The 22856-nt window shown below is 35.6% G+C and overlaps 1 pseudogene; it reads left to right on the forward strand.

The window, feature by feature from the left end:
* The first annotated feature begins 1615 nt into the window (after positions 1 to 1615).
* LOC142644377 (4-hydroxy-3-methylbut-2-enyl diphosphate reductase, chloroplastic-like) lies at positions 1616 to 20593 on the forward strand (annotated as a pseudogene).
* Positions 20594 to 22856: the final 2263 nt, after the last annotated feature.

The following is a 22856-nucleotide window of genomic DNA, read 5'->3' on the forward strand; positions in this document are numbered from 1 at the left end:
AACTTTGGCAAGTTAGCATGAGTACAAGCTTGTCACAACACCCATTGGGAAATACTCAATTGTCAACTACTTGAAAATAAATGTTTTGACTACAATAACATTAGTAGTTAAAATGAGGTAAGAAAATTATCAACCATCTAGGCAACCAAAGATACCGGTTAATAATAAATATAGGCTGCAATAAACTCTCAATCTTTTAGATTCTTTTTCTTTTTTTGAGAAACCAATCTTTTAGATTCTGAATTATCAAATGACATCCCTTCAAAATGCAAAAAGAGTGTGACCTAGAGGTTGTAAAGAATGATATTGTATTCATGACGTATTTTTTCAATGAAATAATTGGAGGATATGCAATTCAGTAAAGAAAAACTGTAAACTCTAAAGCTTCTGCCTCAAAGCCTGGCCCTGGAATCTGCAATATGAGCTGAAAAGGGCCTGCAACTATACATTTAAAAAGACAAATTCAACTTACTTCCGTGCCAAAGTTTAGTTCAATTAACTTGGGATGGAGTGGTGCCTTTGATTTGCTGAACTAGACATCAGATTGTATTAATTCAAGCCACCTCTTGACTTTACCTTAAAGTTCAAAATAGCATCTATCATCCCACTGCAAGTATTCTTTCTTCTTATGCTGCATTACCTAGCCGCTAATCTTATCTGGTTCTTTGGAACGAGATGATTAAACTATTTCTGTTACCAATCAATCAAGCAATTCATCTCCTCAGAAAATTCAGCCTTTGCTCGGATAGATTTTCTTGCAGCAATTACCATTGTATTGTTGTTCCATCTTGTAAGGCCCAAATATTTTGGATGTTCAAGAACGAAAATAGTGGAACAGATGAGTACATATAAAATTGGAATCATGGTTTCGATTTTCAACCATGGCTACATCAAACTAAAATAGAATAATTAAATTAAAAAAAAAAAGCAATTTTAATTTTTTACACATTACCCCCTTACAAGTTACAATGTGGAATAAATGTCACAGGGAATACGATTTATAAATTTTGATCACCATTCTTATATCCAGAAAAACATTTGAATTTTGATTTCTTACTATTTTCTATGTTAAAGTGATAGTCCTGAAGACTTCATAATTACAAACACTTCCCTCCAAGGCCAGATTGACATGTCAAAGTATATAGCCCGTGACTGTCATGATAAACAAGGTGTGCGGGATGTTAATTACTCCAACGATGCGCAGCTCAATTTGTCCGGCATTTTCACGGTCTCTAACACCCAAAACAAGTTTGTGGTAGTTGGCTGTGACACTTATGCATACCTTAAAGGTTACCAGCCATATAATGAACAGTTCTCCACGGGCTGCAGGTCCCAATGTGAAAGCATAAGGTACATAGTCAATGGATCTTGCTCTGGTGTTGCGTGTTGCGAGCTAGATCTTCCTATTGGGTAAAGAGATATTGCTATCACATCCGAGAGTTTTAATAAACACAAAAAAGTATGGAGTTTCAATCCTTGTGGCTATGCGTTTATTAGCAAAAACGGCACTTTCACTTTCTCTGTAGACTCCCTTCGCAGTCTACGGGACAAAAAAGAGATGCCAATGGTTTTTGATTGAGCAATCGGGAATGAGACATGTAAAGATTTTGAGAACATGTGTGGAGGTAATAGTACATGCATCGATTCTGACAACGGGTCTGGGTACCGTTGTGAGTGCAACAACGGCTATCATGGGAATCCATATCTTCCTCACGGTTGCCAAGGTATTGATTTATGTATTTACATTAAATTTTTAAAAAAACAAATACTAAATTTCAAATTATGCTCTCTAATTTTTATATTTTTTAGGGAGAAAAAAAAATACCTCTCCTTCCCAAACCTCTTTCTCTCCCATTGCCAGCTTGTTATCTAAAAAGTGGACGAGACAGGGCCGGTTCTAGACATTTTGGAGTATAAGGCAAGAATTAAAAATGAGACTTTTTTATACCTATATATTAATTAAATTAATATTTTTATATTATAATATATTTCATTTAAAATCTATTTTTCTTGCCTTTTGAGATGCAAACTGACTAATTAAATTTTTGTATTTAAATTCTTCTAACATTTCTTTTTCAATCGATAGTATAACTAATCTACTTAATCTTTCTTAGGATATTGTCGATCTTAAATATGATTTTATTAATTTTAATTTTAAAAAACTTCTTTCTGCAGTAGCTACTGTAACAGGTATTGTTAGTAAAATCTTATAAGCAATGATTGTATTTGGAAATGAATCTAATATTTTTATATAATTTAGTATGTCAATTTGAGTATAATTTTTTATTTGTAAAATTTCTTTTAAAATCTTTAACTCTGACAATAAACCAAAACCATCAATATCACAATAAACATCATATTTGAGAAAATCTTCAAGTTTAAGACAATATTTTTGTAAACTATCATTATCTAGTGACTTCAATTTTGTGAAGTTAAATAGAAAACAAAAAATATCTTCATATATTTGAAATTGTTCAAATCTATTCTCAATTGAACTAATTGTTTTATCTACTATATATAAGAAATAATTAATTCCAAAAGATTCTTGAACGTGTTATCTCATTATGAATATTTTCATCATTATTTTCATTTTCTTCTAAATTATTTTGAAGTTCATTATCAAAATTTGTTGTATTGCAAAATTGAACATCACTGTTATCTTGCAATTGTATCATTTCATTATCTTCTAACTCTTTTTGGTGAATTTCTTGCTCATTTGTGATATTTTCATCTAAATTTTGTGTTATATTTTGTTTATTACTAATAACAAATTTATCCATTGATCATGTTTAAGACTCAATTAATTTTTTTTCTTTTTTTAAGTTTTTCATATCCAGATGCATATTTCCTAGTGGATATTTCTAATCAAACAATATATTTATAAAGACTAAAATAAAAAATAACTTTTAAGTGTAGAGCAAATGAAAAATAGAACCTGATTTATATAAAAAGTATTGTTGTAGTTTCATCGAACAATAACAAGTTTTTAGCAATTTTAACCTGCATAAATAAAAACTTATTTAGTATATGGCCACTAACTAATATATATATATAAACTGAAAACACAAGATTAAAATTTTAAAAAAGAAAAAGCACAACCATAACAAAATTTAAGCACAACTATAACACAACAACACTTATTATTAATCTTATCCCAAAGTTTCAGACGATTATTAATCCTATCCCAAAGTTTCAAACAAATTATTAATCCTATCTAATCTTATCACTTAGACGATTCAGAGTTTCAAACTTATCTAAAACAGTAAAACCCATTAACCCAATACCCAAAAAACACAGTAGCAGCTAGGCAGCCAGCAGGCTTTATAAATGCACTGTACACACAGCAGCAAGCTTTTATAAAAAATCCCAACTATCTAACCCAAATCCAAAAAGAAGAAACGCAGGCAGCAGCAAGCCAGCAAGCTTTATTATTTAAAAAAAAAAAAAAAAAAAAAAAAAACCTTGAAAGAAGCTTGTCGGCTGAACAGAACTGAGGAAAAGGAAGAGAAAGGCCGGAGGAACTGAGGAACAGAGGAAGCTTGTTGAATGAGAGACTCAGAGACAGAGAGTGAAAGAGAGGTGGAGAGCAGAGATTAGAGAGAAAAAGATAAATTTTTAGGGTTTTGAGTTATTTTATCTGTTGTGATTTGTAATTGTTTTGTGGTTAATGTGTTAGACCGGATTTGTAGTTTATCCGAATGATTTTTGGTTTGTCTAAAAATTTGTCATATCGATTTAATTTTTCGAGAGAAATGCCACGTGGCGTGTCTTGATTGGTCACGTAATTCGAGACACCATTTTTCAACGCCTATAAATAATGGAATTCCTCTCGTACCCTCTGCATTTTCTCAAATTTTCTTTTTTGGCATCCCTCGTCTTAGCACCTCATCTAGAAGTTTCCTGCATCCATAGTCTCCCTTCGTTTAGACCTAGGTATTTTCTCCATCCTTGTCCTCAGGTTTTAAGCTTCCTTAAAGAAAGTATGAGGCAGTCTTTTCTTCGTCTAGCAATAGTGTTGACAAAGCCATAGACGAGTATCATGACCTTAGTAGTTTTAGTGGGTCTATTGATAGTAGTAGTAGTAGTGATTGCAATAGTAGTAGTGAGGGAAATACTACAGACGAGAATACGTTTGGTGTCCCTGGGGTTCCCTTAGAGGTATTTCAGGAAAGTCTTAGGACGAGGGCTGAGTCCGGGTTTAGGGCTAGTACAAGTGCTCCCTCGTCTTCCGCTCAAGACGAGGAAGAGGTAGTTTATAGTTGTGCTGTTGGGATTGCCTCTAAGACTGACGAGAGAAAATTAGGCATCCTTAAGACTTGGTACCAAATTCTTGAAGACTTGAATCCCAAGGTACCTATGCGTGGTGAGTGGTGTTGTCAACCCCATTTTGGTGTTGGCATTTATGAGGCTTACCTATTGGGGGTTTGAGGTTGCCCCTTAATGCCTTTGCCAGGGAGTTGCTTTCTAGGTTAGGTTTAGGTATATGTCATTCAACCCCAATGCATGGAGGCTAATTGTCGCTATGCAAGTTTTATGGAGGGAGGTGTTTGAGGGGGATCGTCCTCTTACTATGGACGAGTTCCTCTTCTGCTATAAGCCCTCCGAGATTAACCAATCCCTTGGCTTTTATCAATTCACAGCTAGAGGGAGAGATTATAGGCTAATTAAGTCCTTAGTCACCTCAGATAGGAAATGGAAGATGAAGTTCTTCTTTGTCTCTAGCTTTAGGGCTGGACGCCCTATTGAGGTTGATAGGGACTCATTCCCTCCCTACACTAGAGAAAGTTAGGGAACCTTCGTCCTGAAGGTATGTCTAGCCATCATTTTATTATTTTATTGTTTATTCTTGATTGTGGTTGTCTAAACACTCTTTTTTTTTTCTTTTTTCTTTTTTGTTAGGTGCTAGATGGCCTCACTTGAGCAGGTTTTATCTTGAACGGGTCTAGAAGGCACGTCTATATACTGACATGACTTTCATTCTTTGGTAAGTCTTCAACGTCTTGCCACTTAGGGGTTAGGTCCAGAGCCATCCGCTGAAGCTATTGCCCACGAGCTCAATGTTCATAGACGTAAGTTGCCCTTTTTTTTGTGTGACTAATGTCTTTCTTTTTAGGAATGGTGATGATGAAAGAAAACAAGGGCAAGGAAGTGGTGGACGAGGCAGCTAGGCAGGGGGCGCAATCCCAACCTCGTCTATCTACTGGTGATAAAAGAAAGAGCCTATCACTAGGAGTTGATTTAGGGAATCTTCCAAGTAGACATAAGGAGAAAAAGGCTGAGCACAGGTCGTCCAAGCCTCAAGACGCCCAAACTTAGGACAACCAGCCCAATCCTTTCCTTGTCCCCCAGGGTCATTTCGTCCAGATTCGGGATGTTGATTCTAAACCTAAGGATTCCCCGTCTGTGCAAATCTCGTCCAAGGTTAATGCTCTTGCCTCATCTCAACCTTCTCAACAAGTGCCTTAAAACCTTTTTCCAATGAGGATTTGGCTTGGGAAAGGTTTGAGAAGGTTGTGATGGACGAGGACGTAACGACATGTTTTGACATGTCTTTAAAGGACTTTGAGCGCTCCGGAGTTCATGACCTTTTTAAGGTATGTACTCTTTATATATGTATTCCTCGTCTTTGCCAGTAATACTTGTATATATTGTGATAAGATTTTAATGTATGCAGATAATGTCTAAGTTTATCACCGCATCTAGGCAGGCAACTTAATTAGACAAGACGAGGATTCTACTGGAGAAGATGGTTCAAAAGGGGAAGGACGAGTCTAAATGGTGGGCTAAGGTGGCTGCCAAGGCCAAGGAAGATGCAAAAAGGTTGAAAAATGACATAAAGGAGTTGAAGACTGATGTAAAAAAAAGGATGCTCGTCTTGATTTGCTTCAGAAGAAGAATGACAAGTTGAGTGTCCATCTTGAAAAAGTGAAGGGATATGTAGTTGCAGAGTTTAAGTCGTCCAAACAATTCATGGATTTAATGGACACCAACTATGCAGCTGGGTTTGAAGACTTCAGGATGGACGCCATGGAGAAATTTCCCGCGATTGACTTCAATCCGATCAAACTCAACCTTGGTGGGACTGCTACAAGCTCCCTCCTCCAGATGAGTTCAGAGGATATCAATGTGGAGGACGATGCTACTACACAGCCACATCAAGACAACCCAAAGCTAACGCCCCTCCTGCTTGAAGACGAGACTTTTAATATTTTGCTCTTTCCAATGTTTGTTTTTGTTTTGTTTTGTTTTTTTTGTTTTTTTTGTTTTTGTGTTTGGTCCATTTTTTTAGGACCATCTTTAAGATTAATTTAAGTAGATTTCACTCGTCCAGAGTGCTTTGGACGAGTTTATTAACAATTGTCTTTTAAGGCCTACTTTGTAAGGGTTTTTGGACGGTGGTTGTCTACCCTCTTTAAACTTTGATGAAGGTTATTTTTACCCATCATTGAATGTTATTGTATGAACAAGTTAATCTTTATTATTAATGTTATTGGCTTCTGAATAGTTTGCCCACTCCAAGTGTCAGAGGGTCGTCCATGCGTTTTCCCTTATGGACGTCCTATTTATGCATGGACGTCTTGTTTGCCTACTTAAGTTTGCCTGTGTGGCTCGTCCTAGGAGTGGCAATGATGATTTTGCGTCCTTTTCCTCATCCATAAGCTGGGCTATTGGTATTCATCCTTCGTCAAGACGTCTTTAGTGTTTTACTCATCCTAGAACATTGGAGCATCTTGGCTAGATGCTCGTCCATAGACTCTAAAGTTTCACTGTATGCCCTTTTATCGTCTGTCTGCTTTTCAAACGAGTATTCCTTAGCTTATTTTTCTTTGCTTTATCCTCATTTTGAGGAAAGCTTATGAACGTTACATCCTTGCATCTAGAGATTTTCATTTGTCTTTGGCTTTTGCCTTTTTTGTGGATACTATTATGGAAATTAGATTTATACATTAAGTACATTAGAAATCCAAACCATATTATATATATAAACATCGTCCACAAATAAGGTACATGCTTTGAAGCTAGTTCCTTAGGAAAATACTTAAATGTACATAACTTCGTCCTGAACAAACTTGTCTATAGACGGTGCAAAAGTTTTTATTCTTAAAACACACAATAGTAGTAGTAAGAACACAACAGTAAACATGAGTAAACACGTGGACCATAGCAGTAACCTCGTCCGTAGTTGGAACCTCACCCTTGGTAAATTTCATCCAAGCTCATTACTATAGTACCTCCTCAGGTGCTCCACGTTTCAGAGATGCTCTAACTTTCGTCCGTCCAGAGCTTCCAAGTAGTACGACTCCTACCTTTTACAGTTAACTACCCTATAGGGTCCTTCCCAATTGGGCCCTAATTTTTCATGAGCTGGGTTCCTAGTTGCCAAGGACACCTTTTAAGAACGAGGTCCCCAACGTTGAAACGCCTGGGTTTTACCATGGCATCATGCTGCCTAGCCATAAGATTCTTGTATCTTGTTGTCCTTTGCTTTGCGTCCATCCGTACCTCGTCAATGAGATCAAGGTTAAGACGGAGTTGCTCTTCATTATCTTTCTCCTGGTATTTCATCACTCGATGATTAGCCATATGAACTTCTGCAGGTATGACTGCTTCACTTCCATAAGCTAGCTTGAAGGGGGTTTCTCCTGTCGGTGTCCTCACAATCGTCCTATAGGCCCAAAGAACACCTGGCAACTCATCTAGCCATATCCCCTTTGCCCCCTCGAGTCGAGTCTTGATGATTTTCAGCAAGGATCGGTTTGCTACTTCTGCTTGTCCGTTTTCCTGTTGGTGGGAGGGCGAGGAATAATGATTCTTGATTCCAAACTGTTCATAAAAGTCCCTGAAAGGTGCGTTGTCAAACTGTCGTCCGTTATTAGATATTAGTACCCTAGGTACTTCGAACCTACATATGATATTTTTCCAAACAAAATTCTTAACATTTTGCTGAGTGATTTTTGGAAGAGGTTCGGCCTCCACCCACTTGGTAAAGTAATTGATCCCTACTACCAAAAAGTTCGGCCTCCACCCATTTTGCTGAGTGATTTGTCTGGTTCCTAGGGGGAAAGGACCTAGGATATCCAGTCCCCACTATACAAAGGGCTATAGGGCCATTATTGGAGTCTGTACTCCGATGGCTATCTTGGGACGTTGCTATAGCGTTGACACTAGTCACACACCTTGACATAAGCCTTAGCATCTGCTTGAATTATAGGCTAGTAGTAGCCTGCACGGACAACCTTATGAACTAGCGATCTTGCTCCCGAGTGATTCCCACATGCTCCTTCATGTACCTCCCTCAACACATAGTTTGATTCGTCTGGAGCCAGGCACCTTAGGTAGGGCTGAGAAAAGTCTCCCTTGTAGAGTACTTCATTTATGAGGACGTAATTGACAGCCCTGACCCTCAGCTTCCTAACCTCGTCCTTGTCTTCTGGAAGCCTTCCATCCTTAAGATAGATTACTATTGGACTCATCCAATTTTCATATTCTCCTATATGTTGTACATCTGGAAGGTCTATACTTGGCATGTATTGGATTTTGTCGTATTCGTCCATAACTCCTCCTGCCAAAGTTGCTCTTGCCAAGGCATCTGATTCCATATTTTCCTCCCTCGGGAGTTGAACAAAACTCACTTCTTTAAACTTTTGGACAGGCCGCTTCACTTTGTTGAGGTATTTATTCATCCGATCTTCTTTAGCATCACACATTCCATTCACTTGGCTGATGACTAACTGAGAATCTCCTTTAACTATTGTTGATTCCGCCCTTAGGGACTTAGCCAATTCTAGCTCTTTGAGTAGAGCTTCATACTCAGCTTCGTTATTGATGGTTTGGTACTGTAAACGGGCTGCGTACTCCAATTTGTCGCCCTCCGGGGATTTTAATATGACTCAAATCCCTCCCGCGTATAGTGTGGATGACCCGTCTACATTGATAACCCACCTCTCAACTCCTACATCTTTATTCAGCTCGTTTTGGCTAGGGGTGAACTCCGCAATGAAATCTGTCAACGCCTGTGCCTTTATAGCGCTCTTCGGCTAGTATCTAACATCAAACTTACTAAGTTCCATTGCCCATTGGATTAGTCATACTGCAGCTTCCAACTTGTTCATTGCCTTCTTTAGGGGATGATCCGTTAGGACGTTGATAACATGAGCTTGAAAATAATGTCTCAGCTTTCTAGAAGTCGTGATCAAAGCAAAGGCTAGCTTCTCCATCATCGGATATCGTCCTTCCGCTCCTCTTAGTATTCGACTCGTATAGTAAACCGGTTTCTGAACCCGTTCTTCTTCTCTAACCAATGCCGAGCTTATAGCGTGCGGGACACTGCCAAATACAAGTACAATTCCTCTCCAGGTACAGATAGGCTCAGCAACGGTGCTGTCGTGAGGTAAGCCTTCAGGTCTTGGAAGGCTTTCTGACACTCTTCCGTCCACTCAAATGCCTTCCTGAGGACTTTAAAGAATGGCAAACACTTGTCAGTAGCTTTTGAAACAAACCTGTTAAGGGCAACAACTCGTCCGGTAAGAGACTGGACTTTTTTAATGTTCTTCGGTGGTTCCATATTTAGTATCGCCTGGATTTCATTTGGATTCACCTCAATTCCTCTATGCAAAACCATGAACCCCAAAACTTCCCTGACGAGACTCCAAAAGCACACTTGCTTGGATTTAATTTCATATTATACCGCCGAAGCGTGTCAAAAGTTTCTTAAAGGTCGTCCAAATGCTTCTCCTCGTCCAAACTCTTTACTAGCATATCATCTACATAAACCTCCACATTTCGCCCAATTTGAGGACGGAACATGTGGTTAACTAGTCTTTGGTAAGTCGCCCCCGCATTCTTCAAACCAAAAGGCATTACCTTATAGCAAAATAACCCTTGGCTAGTAATGAATGAAGTCTTCTCTTGATTTGCCTCGTACATCTTTATTTGATTGTAGCCTGAGAATGCGTCAATGAAGCTCAGCAGTCTGTGACCCGCTATCGAGTCCACCAGCTGGTCAATGCGTGGCAATGGATAACTGTCCTTGGGGCAAGCCTTGTTTAAGTCAGTAAAGTCCACGCACATCTGCCACTTGCCCTTGGCCTTCTTTACTATGACTACATCCGCCAACCAGTTCGGATAATAAACTTCTCGGATAAACTCTGCGATAATTAACTTTTGGACTTCTTTTTTTATGGCATTGTCTCGTTCAGGAGCAAAAACCCTTTTCTTTTGACACACTAGTTTGGAGTAGGGGCGTACATTCAGACGATAAGTAATACACTTGGATCAATACCTGACATGTCCTTATGACTCTATGCAAAGACATCAAGGCTTTTCTTCAAAAACTGGATCAGAGTATGCTTTGCCTCTTCTTCCATGCTCACCCCAATTCTAGTGAACTTCTCGGGTCTACTTTCATCCAGAGGGACATCTTCTAACACCTCAGTTGGTTCCGCTGCAATCCTTTTTTCGTCTATGCTCATTGTCTGTACATGCTCGTCCATCGCCAACATGGCTAAGTAGCATTCTCTGGCGGCTAACTGTTCTCCTTGTACTTGGCCCACTCCGTGCTCGGTCGGAAATTTGACAGATAAATGGTAGGTAGAGGTTACCGCCTTCTAACTATTCAAAGTCGATCTTCCAATAATAGCATTATATGATAATGAACAATCAACAATAAGGAAGTTTACCTCTTTGGCTATCTACTGCAAATACACTCCAACCACCACTGGTAATATAATGGTACCCACAGGCTGCACTCATCCGTGTCGTGCCCATGGTCTTTGTGAAAATGGCAATACTTGTTCCTATTGCGCTTGTTAGGATCTCCTTTCATTTTCTCTGGCCATTTCAAGAACATATCGTCCTTGATTTGCATAAGCACTTGTTCTAGTGACGTATTCAAAGGAGTGTATTGTTGGTTTCTCCTTAAAGAACTCACCTTCTTACTATCTCTATCCCTTTTCTCTTCTGCTCGAGCCTTCTTGGGACGAGGACCTTGATCGGGATGACGCGGGTGACCTGCTTCCAAACAATCTACTCTCTTCCTCTTCTTGGCTATGAATGTGTCCTCAGATTCATGAAATTCTGGGCCAAATGGACGAGCTTGGCCATAGTCTGTGGTTTTTGCTCGTAGAGCTTATGGATGAACAAGTCAAAGTTGACCCTATTATAGAAGGTGGCCAATAACAACTTGTCATCCATTTCATCCATCGTCAAGGCTTCTCTATTAAACCAAGTAATGAAAGACCACAAACTCTCATTTTTCCCTTGCTCAATAGTTAGCAAACTAGAAGAGGAATGCTTATGGCGTTGCCCTCCAATAAAGTTATTGACGAACAACTTACTCAACTCCTTAAATGAGCCCACAGAGTTTAGGGGTATTTTGCTGAACCACACCCGCGCTGGTCCCTCAAGTGTGGTAGGGAATACTCTACACGTAATCTTGTCTGGAACCCCTTGAAGGTTTATGGTGGTCTTGAAGGTAGTGATGTGGTCACATGGGTCACGATTCCCATCATATGAATCCTAGGAAGGCATTTTGAACTTCGGGAGTAAGGGATGACTGTTGATGGAAGCCGTGAAAGGGGAGTCCGTTCAGTGAACTAAGTCATCCACGAGGTTCGCCCGTCTCATATTCTCCTTCATTTCATCCATAGCTTTTCTCATCTGGTCCATCTCCTTCTCCAAGTGTGGCACTCTTCTTGAAGCAGTACCCCTTGACTGATTCTCGGACTCAACGTTTTCTCCTCTACCTTCTTGACTTTGGGGTTGCCCTTCCACATGCCTTTTGTGGTGCTGTCTCCTTAAATTGATCTCCCTATTAAACTCTTGGTTTTGATGGATTAGTTCTGCCATAGCGGCTACCATAGATTGTATATGTTGAATGGAAGGCAGTTGCATGACAGGTACTGACTATTAATCACGGTGAGGATTACTGGAAGCATCCCTACTCTCTTGGTGGCCTGGGATGGTAGCCCTCGATCTTGTCTGGACCATTCAGCCTTTTGTCTGGGAAAAGGCTAATCGCTGAAATAATCAAACGAAAAGAACCTAGATTAGTTCCTACAGACGGGGCCAACTGATGATGCGATGAAAATCAGTAGGCTGGATGCTTCATATTAGAAAGAACTACTGGCTGTCTTGATGGGCTGAGAAAGAAACAAAAGCAATCAAAGGTAACCGGGGTCGCCGCCCAAGAACCCTCTGATGCCAAAGTTAGTTTTTCTCTCTCAAATTTTGGAGTTCCAACTTTTTAGGAAATGTAAAAAACGTACATTTTTCTGGTCTGAATAAGCATTTATATAATGTCCTAGAAACAGTTATTAGACTTGTAACCTCCTCTAGATTTGAGGACGTGTAAGGGTTCAGGGATAACTTCCACAACTGTTTAGGAGTTACATTTTTCTCACATAATGGTCATTGAAAGTTATGCGTGTGATAAAGAGTTGTAGTGCACACTCAGGAATTTTCCTAAGTGTCAAGGGCTCGTCCAGGAGTCCTCCTGTCGAGCGTACCTCGCTTCCAAGGAAGATCATTCCTCTATGGATGACCTTCTTCAGGACGAGAATGATGGCTCCCTTGGACGAGACGATGCAGTTTTGTCAAACTTGACCATGTGAAGCTCGTCCAAGCATCTTCCTGCATGGACGAGCTTTTTATGGACGAGGTTCTTACAGCCTTTGCTTTCCTGGTCTTGTCCTGGATGACCTCTACGGATGATATTGGAGTTATATTTTATCATACCCCATCATAATCTATAAACATATATTTTATGCATAATCTTAAACTATAAAAACCAATAATTACAAAAATTTATTGATGACATAGCTATCGATTTTTATTTTTCTTGAAATTTTGCAAGCATAGAGGATATAAGAAGAAAATGTAATCCAATAGTGAAATTCTCAAAATTCACCTCCAATAAAAAGATATTGAGCAAGATTGTAGCCTTAGACTACAACTAATTTTATAGCTAAATTTTGTCATTTATATTTTAAACTATGGCATTCACTTCATTGCAATTGCTCTTATCATCAAGTCAAGATATTAATTGGTTTTTGGTATAGGGGGGATTTGAACTCTAGATCTCTTATTCGACAATAAGAAATTTTACCAATTGAAATAATTGGATCTGCCACTTCACTCTCACTATAAATTCAAATCAAATTGAGCTCCCAAGATCTTTTTACCTTTTGCATTTTTCAAAATGTTCTTGCTTCTATTTCTGAGAAAACAATCAAGAAATTTTAAAATGGAAACTTTTTTTTTTAAAAAAAAGTTAAAAGTTATTTTTAGCAAGAATTTTTCCTTTTATGGCAATTAATTTTCATAATAAGTGCAAATTTCATTAATAGATATTAATAAATGAAATTTATTAGCTATAATCTCATTCTCATATTATATCACCATGAGCTTTACGGTTTCCATTTATGATTTCATCTATTGGGGGATGGTGCTGTGAATTATCTTCTTGAATGTTGTTAAGAATACTACAAATTTTACTAACTTTTAAACACAAAATCAAAAAGAGTAAAGAACCTTTTTTTTTTTTTTTTGCTGTTGATGTGTCACTAATCATATTCATTGCCTAACATTTTCATAGTAAAATTGATAAGCACCTTTAACATTTTTCCTTGGGTTTTTAGGTTTTGGTGCTTTGAATGGGGAGTTTTGGTTTATGTGATAATATTTTGGGTGGGAAATTGTAGGTGACATCATTAAGATTTTGAAGGAGAATGGAAATGAGTATACATGGGGAAATGTAACTGTGAAATTGGCAAAAAAGTTTGGTTTTTGCTGGGTTGTTGAGCGGCCTATCCAGATTGCTTATGAAGCAAGGAAATAGTTCCTGGATGAGAAGATTTGGATCACCAATGGGATTATTCACAACCCAACTGTTAACAAGGTCTCTTAATTTTATACTTGACCTTTATAATGACTTGAATTTAATAGGTACTTGCTTTTTTTGGATACAAGATAGAATTTCTACTCTAGCCTAATTTAAGTGTATATGTATGTGAAACTCCCTCCTAGAGACTTGAACCCTGACCCTGACCTCCCACATCCCACAAGCATTTATATTTGTGAAGTGACCACCGCACTGAGAGTGCGCGGTGGTTAATAGGTACTTCCTAATTATTCGTTTCTTGTTGCTTTTTTTGGGTCTTCTCTGGTGTTGGATTATGAGGAAAACAGAAGTAATTAATTATGGTTAAATGCTTCTTGAAAGTATTGGTGTTTAATATATAGCCACTAATCTTGTTATTCATGGGCTTACTTATCGTATAATAAGAGAATTGAAAAAAATAGTCCTTTCTCTAGTCAATTCTGTAAATTCCCTTTAATTTGGATATTGTGTCATATGTTGAGAAGTTCCTTATATATATATATGGTACTAGCTAAGTTCCGCATGATGTGCAGTACAACTTGTTATCAGTTCCTTCTAATATTTTAATAATTTTTGTCAAGACCTCTATAACTCAACTTGTTGGTAATTTTTGGTGTTTTCAATGAAAACATTTAGAATTCAAATCCCATCACACCAAACTATTGATTTGTCAAAGAAGAAATATTTCAATAATTTCGTTGTAAAAAATTGTAATCATTTATGTTCAATTTTATAAACAAATTAGAAAGACAATAAGAGTGGTGTAGTAAATTAATCATACTATATATGTTTACAAACTTGAAAATTGCATAATATAGTGACTAATAGTTAGGCATGTTCATGCCTACATAAGAATACAAATATCCTTCAATTATTATTATTATTTTTAAATTCTTGATTGTGTGTTATTAAATTTTATTTTCCCTTTTGTTAGACTTTGTTTCAATTGTTGCAATAGCAACTAACTTTGAGTAACAATATCATATTTCAAATCAGTTATTTTTCACATAAATGTTTTAAAAAAACAATTATATCGAAATTTCATTATACTTATAATAAATGCACCACTTAACATAATTAATATACAAAAGTAAATGTATTTGTTATATGTTACTAATAGGATCAATACAATAACGTTGGTTCCACATATACATAATATTATATGTCACTGAAAGGAATTGGGAAATCTAAATGGTTAAGATAATTTGATTAAATACATAAATATTTTATTTATATGGTTTTTGTGTCAATTGTTGTCAAAACAACTAAACATGAAGAAGAATGTCATATCCTAAATTATTATTATAATAATTCCAAATAAAATTTTTTTCCTATATATATAATTTATCAAAATAATCATATAAATTTTTTAATATAAATAATTAATGTACAACTTAAATAATTAATATACGCATTTACACCATTGGCTAATTAAATGAACTAATACTTTTTTTTAGAAGCCAATGAACTAATATTTTGATATATATATATATATATATATATACAAATGCAAACTTTGTTAAGGTGGAAGCTTAGACAAAGAGAATCTTTAGAAATACCCTACATTACAGAATCTCAGCTTCTCACCTGAAATATCTACTCATATATGTGTGTGTGTGTGTGTTTGTTTGTTCTACATTCATTTTTAATTAATTTTCCTAATGAAGTCTCAAATGCTTGTTATAGCATTTGGAGGAGATGGAGGTGCAGAAAATTCCCATTGAGGGAAGGAAGCAATTAAAGTTGTCAATAAGGGTGATGTTGTGCTTTTGCCTGCGCATGGAGCTACGGTGGCTGAGATGCTGGTTTTGAGCGACAAAAATATACAAATTGTTGATACAACTTGCCCATGGGTGTCTAAGGTACCTCTTGTAGATATTGATTATTGACCTCTTTTTTTGTCATACAATTTAAAAAAAAAAATTAAATTGGTATTATATTTTATATTCAAATGATATTTGGGATAATTGAAAAATTAAAAAACAAATAATTCAATTTGAAATGACTAGCTTCATGAACTCAAGACGGAGAATATATTTATCATCATCTACTACTGCATATTCCAAATTCAAATCCTTCTGCTATGCATAATTTAATAATTATTTGTCATGTGTCATAGGACACAACATTCCCTTCTCCTTTAAGATGAATCTCTTTGAAGTGTTGAATGATAAGAATTCTGACATTCGATACTTGCATCAATTCTTGAACCACTTATGCGAGCACTTGGAACAAAAGAGCCTTACATCCCATATCCTTGAATTAATTAGGAACGACAAACTTAATGTGTGAAATCAAGGTAGGCTTATTCAAAATTACTAGATCTCTTCGGTCTATCCTTTTCACTTTGTTGATCCTTTGATCTTCAAACTCAAATTTCATAGCAAGTGCATTCTCCAAAATGTTACTCTCATGAATTGTAGTGTTCTAGGAGCATGTTGTTATGATTCTCCAAAATTTCTTAGGATCCTTGAATTGTTGGTTGATCTTTGATCCCCAAAATTTCATTGGATTTTTTATCCGTTGATTGTTTCTCCAAAACCTCTAACATTTGGTTACGAGAATCTTACACCCTTGTTATTCCTTTGGACATGTGCATGAGAATATCTAACATTTGGTTGACATTCTCTAACAAATTATAAAAAATTTATGGATCAATGGTTTGATATGGGCTAGACATGACGATTGATAAGGTTAATGGGCAAATCCGGCTTCTTCTTTTTGGGCTGCACGTGAAAACGTATGTGAGTGGCTTTATTTTAGGCAAGTGGGCTAGGTCAAGTATTATATTGGGCTTAATGGGTGGGTAATAACAGGTCCGACTAAAAAAAAGTTGGATTTATTTTTTAGGCCAGGTCAGACAAAAATTTTTTTTTGACCAAAAGGACTCATTTAAGCATCTCATTGAAAAGAGCCTTTACACAAAATGGAGCCATCACCACTAGTGATGATAGCTCATTTGATATGTGTTTGATGAAGTAATGTTAACTCAGTTTTAACTTTTAACCACCACTTGTGGTGGTTTGGTACAATTCTCTATAAAGACTCTATTACAGCATATGGATTCATACTGTTACATTCCAAGAAACAAAGTTTAATGATTCCACCTGTTTGAGACATCCACATGCTCCCTGACTTCTTTACTCTCATCTGCAGTAATGTATGTCATTTAGGGTCCAATTAGTTGGAGAAGTGGAAAAGTGAGAAGATAGAAAATTAGTGGGAGGATGGAAAAGTGGAAGGATAGAAAAAATTTTGTTTTCTCTCGTGTGTATTTGGTTGGAATGGTGGAAAAGTGGGAGTGTGGAAAACTTTTTTGTTTGGTTGGAGAGAAAAATAGGAGGATGGAAAATATAGTTTATATAAATTGACTATTATTTCCTTTTTATTTAATATATAAGAAATAAATATATTTACACTCATTAAATAATATAAAAATTAACACAAATACATATATATTTATATTACTTTTCTTTATTATTACATATAATTTTAAATTTATGGGCAAAAAAAATTGATTATGTAGATTTTATCCACGTGACCATACGTAGATTGGAAAGATATTTAAAAAAAAAAAAAACTTTATTCACATAGGAGACTGGGCAACTGGACATTGCTGTGTTGATTAAACAAGGCAAAAAATAAAGGGGGCGAAGAAGAGAGAGGGGTAGGTGAGATGAATAAAGTGAGGGTATTTGTATAAATTATATCATTCAGCACTTTTTCCTCTCCATTTTCCTCCCAAATTGGGAGGATAAAAAAATGTGAATTCGGAGGGATTATTTTCTCTCCCTATTTTTTGTTTCTCTTGTTTTCTTTCTTAAACCAAATAGTAAAAAATGCCATTTTCTACCCTATTTTTCTCTCCCTATTTTCCATATTTTCTGTTTTCACCCTAATCAAATATACCCTTAAATTAAAGGTCAGACAAAAAGTTGGGGTTTATAAAACAGTAAAACTAGGTCGGTTATTTATTTATTTATTTTAATTATAAAAGTTGCATTGGTGATACCGTGATATTGGCGGCAAGATAGAAACTCCGGCTATGCATGACCATTTTCTGCTTGGGAAATCTCTAGGAATACGTGGGTTACTTGGGAAATAGAAGAATTTTTTTTTACTAAATGGTTTGGTTGGATCTTATACCAAATAATATGAACGGGGATAATTAAAAAAAGATAGATTAGTTAATATGGAGATAGACATTTTTGGTTAATTTTCTATTTAAGTTTCGTTCTTCGTAAATAATACTCATGAAAAATATAACTATCCTAACAAATACAAATTTTAAAAAACTCTTTATTTTATCTATAGTTATTAAAAACTTCAAATATTTATCTAAAAATATAGAAGTTAGCCCCCAAATATTTAAGTTAGTCCAATGATGCTGTTAAAAAAAAAATTTTATCAATTGACCTAGTAGTTAGAGATAAGATAGTTTTTGTTTTCTTAAAATCATTTTTTGAATATGTTTAAAATCAAACTAAACAACTTTTATATACTCATTGGAAATTAAAAGGTTCCCCTAAAAATATTATCTGGCCAATATAAATACGTCAAAGTTGATAGTTTTATATACAATATATTCATAAATTATGGCTTACTCTAGCATCAAATTATTAAGGTATATATATGTATGTATGTATGTGTGTCGTTTACGTATGTGATGTTTTATCTGGATTCTTGACTAATATATTAGTATCACAATTTGGCCCTCCAAACCAAAAATCCTAACTCCACCCTTGATACTATTCATTTACAATCTGCATGATTATTTGCTCAACAGCCTTGGGACTCAACAATATCTCATTAAATTTGTGTGAAGGTCTAGAATACTGTTGAGAAGCACAAGAAAGGAGATTACACATCAATCATTCATGGTAAATATGCTCATGAGGAAACTGTAGCAACTGCATCTTTTGCTGGGAAGTATGTTATTGTCAAGAATATGATAGAGGTATGTCCCAAATGTAGCTAAAGCCTTACTCTAGTTATAAACCACTATTTTTGGTATGTTACGGTAGATTCACTTTTGTTAAAGAAATATGTTTTTGCTATAAACTTTTCAATGAATGCAGGCAATGTATGTGTGTGACTACATTCTTGGGGGTGATTTTAATGGGTCTAGCTCAACCAAAGAGGAGTTTCTAAAGGTGCAGAATTTGGTTCCGATTTGAGCTTTAATGTCTACTATGTTAGGTATAATCCAAAGATTTAGTGATGGTCAATGGGTTGCCTGCAGAAATTTATATATGCAGTTTCAGAGGGGTTTGATCCAGATAGGGACCTAGTAAAGGTGGCATTGCAAATCAAACAACAATGCTCAAGGGAGAAACAGAAGAGATTGGTGAGTTTCCAGTTATGCTATTCCAGCTTCTATTTTTACAAGAAGTCGCTACTTGTGTTATTTCTATGTAGTTTCCCCTTACACAAAAAGAGGGGAAATATTTGACAGGTAAATTAGTAGAAAGGACGATGATGCACAAGTATGGAGTGGAAAACGTTAATGAGCACTTCAAAAGCTTCAATAACATTTGTGATGCTACTCAAGTAATTTCTTTCACCCTATATCTCATGGTATTGCTTTTCCATTAAAATTATATTAAAATATTGTGGTGTTCAACATTTGTTAGTGTATGTGTGGGTTCTAGTTAGCTCAATTAGTAAAGTTTTTTGTTGTCAAATAAGAAATCTGAAGTTCAAACACCACCTATACCAAAAAACTGATCGGTGTCTTAGCTTGATAATAAGAGCAATCATCATGGATTGGATGTTATATCTTTAAAATCTATTGTATCTATATAGAAGAAAACATTTTTTAGTATGTGTGTTTCTTCATATGATCTCCATCTTCACCTCATCCTCCTTGCTAGCTATACTATAGTACAATCAACGAAGAGAGAAGATGTTCTAACACCAATTAGGAGCCCTTCATCTATCCACTCACTCGCCCCTATGTTGCATAACCAACTTGCAGATTAGCCACATGCTTCTCTGCTTTGAGACAGTGACACTCAATATCTTTATGTCCAGGCTTTCTGATATTTTCAAGTGGACTTAAAACTAATTTAGTAATTTGTTTCATTGTCAGGAGCATCGAGATGCATCGTATAAGTTGATAGAGGAGAAGCTAGATCTAATCTTGGTGATTGGTGGGTGGAACTCAAGCAACACCTCGAACCTACAAGAGATTGCAAATGACAGTGGGATCCCCTCATACTGGATTGACAGTGAGTAGAGAATAGGTCCTAGCAACAAAATTGCATATAAGCTGAATGTGAGTGTGAATGCATTGAGTTCCAATATTTCAACTGATATTAAATTCCAAATCTTTTCCCATTTTCTTTCTCCCCCCTCCCTTTCTTTAAATACTAGTCTTTGAATTTCTTAAATGTGAATTTGCAATAGCACGGGCAGTTGGTTGAGAAAGAAAACTTTCTACCAGAGGGTCCCTTAACAATTGGTGTAACATCTGGTGCTTCTAATCCAGATAAGGTAATTCTCTTACTGTCAAAGAATGTTGTTTTTTTACCATTGAAATCCTTTGTTGTAAGCTAGGGTATTTCCCAACCATTATATGCCATCCTAGATTTTTAATGATATTGGCTATAGAAGTGACAAAATCATGTCCTTTTGGATTTTAACTAGGTTGTTGAGGATGTCCTTATCAAAGTGTTCGACATCAAATGTGAAGAGGCCTTGCAAATTGTGTAACTTAGGTTAGCTTCATATGCATACATCAGTCAGAGAGTACCAGTGTAATTTTATAACTGAACAGACGTGTAATTGAAGGATATATGTTATGCAGCCCCAATTCAACATAAATGTTTTTTGTTCTATTGAAAGGTTATGGTTATTGTGGTTTGCATGTTTTGAATTTCTAAATCAATAAGTTTAATGACACTAAAACAATAATTTTCATAACTACTAAGGTAACAGGTTGTGATTAATGCACAATAAAAGTGATACATATAGCAGGCCATATGATATTGATGTTGCACCGCTTGTAACACCATAGCAAATTGTAAAATAAGTTGCGAATTTTTTTTTCCCTATCATTATTCATGTATAGAATATCTAAAGGTTGTTATGTCTTCAAGATGATTCTTTGAAGACATTACTAGAAAGGGAATTTAGGGTATTGGTGAATTTTTTATCTATATCGATCCCCTAGCTAAGATTTTCCCTGGAGAATTAAGGACATTTGCTGTGATATTTCAGCTATACTCTCACAAACCCCTCTATGCTCTGTTAACTTGATTCCCGGAGGGGTAAATGGCAAGGCTCGTGCCTTGGCCAAGTGGTTGTTATTGAACAATGTGTTTGAATTTTTTTGATTTGAGTTGTGGCCCTCCCTGTTTTGAATCTTTAATCAGGGTGGAAGCAAGCAGACCCTCTTGTAATTCTTTTTGGTTATGAATAAAATTTTCCAGTTCATCAAAAAAAGAAAAAAATTTCAATATACCAACGTCCATTAGATTCAATAGACCTACTTCTAGTTGGTGTAAAAAGTATATCTCACATTGAGTTTAAAGTAAAAATTTCGTACTGTTGCAAACAATGCCATTTTAATATATAGCTTTTATTAAACTATCTTATGTAGATATTTTTTTTCAGGAGAAGTGTTCCGTCTGCAACATTTTCACAACAAATTATAAGTAGTAAGCCATTATTAGTTCTTCTTTAAACATATCTTGAAATTAATTTTTAATCCACCAGTAACAATTAATAACAAATTATCAATTAAGATGTGTTGTGAAAGCTTTCTAAAAATGTTGTAGACATAATATTTCTCTTTTTATAACGTTTAGAAATCATTTTGAAATTTGTGTGAATCAGACACGAGAATGTAGAATTTTAACTCAAAATGCATTCTTTTTATCTACTTTTGGAATAATAATCATGATTCCAAAATAGATTATGAATTGGGAATTGTTGTATTAGTAGCATAAAAAGAATAGAATTCTTCCCCTAAGTAGATTAATTGAATTTCATGAAAGTGTGGTTGATTATGAGTGGTGGTGAAAAAAATGTTACAGGTTTTTCTAGCTAAGACACTTGTCTTTGAGAAGCATAATATCAATGCACAGGAGGGAGGTTAGAAAAAATAAATTTTAGTACAATGGAGTAGTTGAAAATGTTGATGGTGTCTTGACTTAGGGGTGCACTTTTTTTTTTTTTTTTTTTTAACAATTGTTTACATAATTTGTTATACTAATTTTTAAAATTTGTTTGGATTTAAGGAAGTGGTGTCTGAACATATCCACTCCCTTTTTGTGAGGTATCCTGAAAATCTTATCTTGATTATTTACGTGGATGATGAAATTTGAGATCTTAGTTTATTGCACCTCCTTCAAATCAATTGAATTTACTTGTCAATTATCACTAACGAAACAAGACACTATGATTATTGCTTGGGTTTGTTTTGTTTTTGTTTTTTTTTTTTGAAAATGATTGCCTGGGTTTGTTAGTTACACACTTACACCACCTTTTTTCTTTTTTTTTTTAATATGGAAAATAAATTAGTCACTACACTTTTATTAGGCACTCACCGCAACATATCATCTATAAACTCTATGACTTCGTTTGGGGACAGCTTATTTAGATAAAATTGAAATTTTTTTTACTGAAAGTACTGTAGATAAAGCTAAAAAGTAGCTAAAATAGTACAATGGAACCATGAATAGTACGAAAAAGTGCAATGAGACCCATGAATAGTAGCAAAAATAGGCTGAATAGTAAAAAAAAAAACTTGTTTTTTAAGCCAATGCCAAACGCAACCTATATAACCATTGTAAAGTTATGGTTTTACACATAACATTTGTATTGGATTTATTCCATGACAAAAAGTGTTGTAATTACATTAATTTATTTCCTTGTATTTTGTGGGATTTATTTGTAATGGGTTTAGTATTAAGTTAGTGAAGATTGCTCAAGAAGTTGATCTTGCTACTTGTCTCACGAATGGTGCAACTCG

Source organism: Castanea sativa, chromosome 7, assembly GCF_040712315.1.
Source record: "Castanea sativa cultivar Marrone di Chiusa Pesio chromosome 7, ASM4071231v1".
Classification (NCBI taxonomy): domain Eukaryota; kingdom Viridiplantae; phylum Streptophyta; class Magnoliopsida; order Fagales; family Fagaceae; genus Castanea; species Castanea sativa.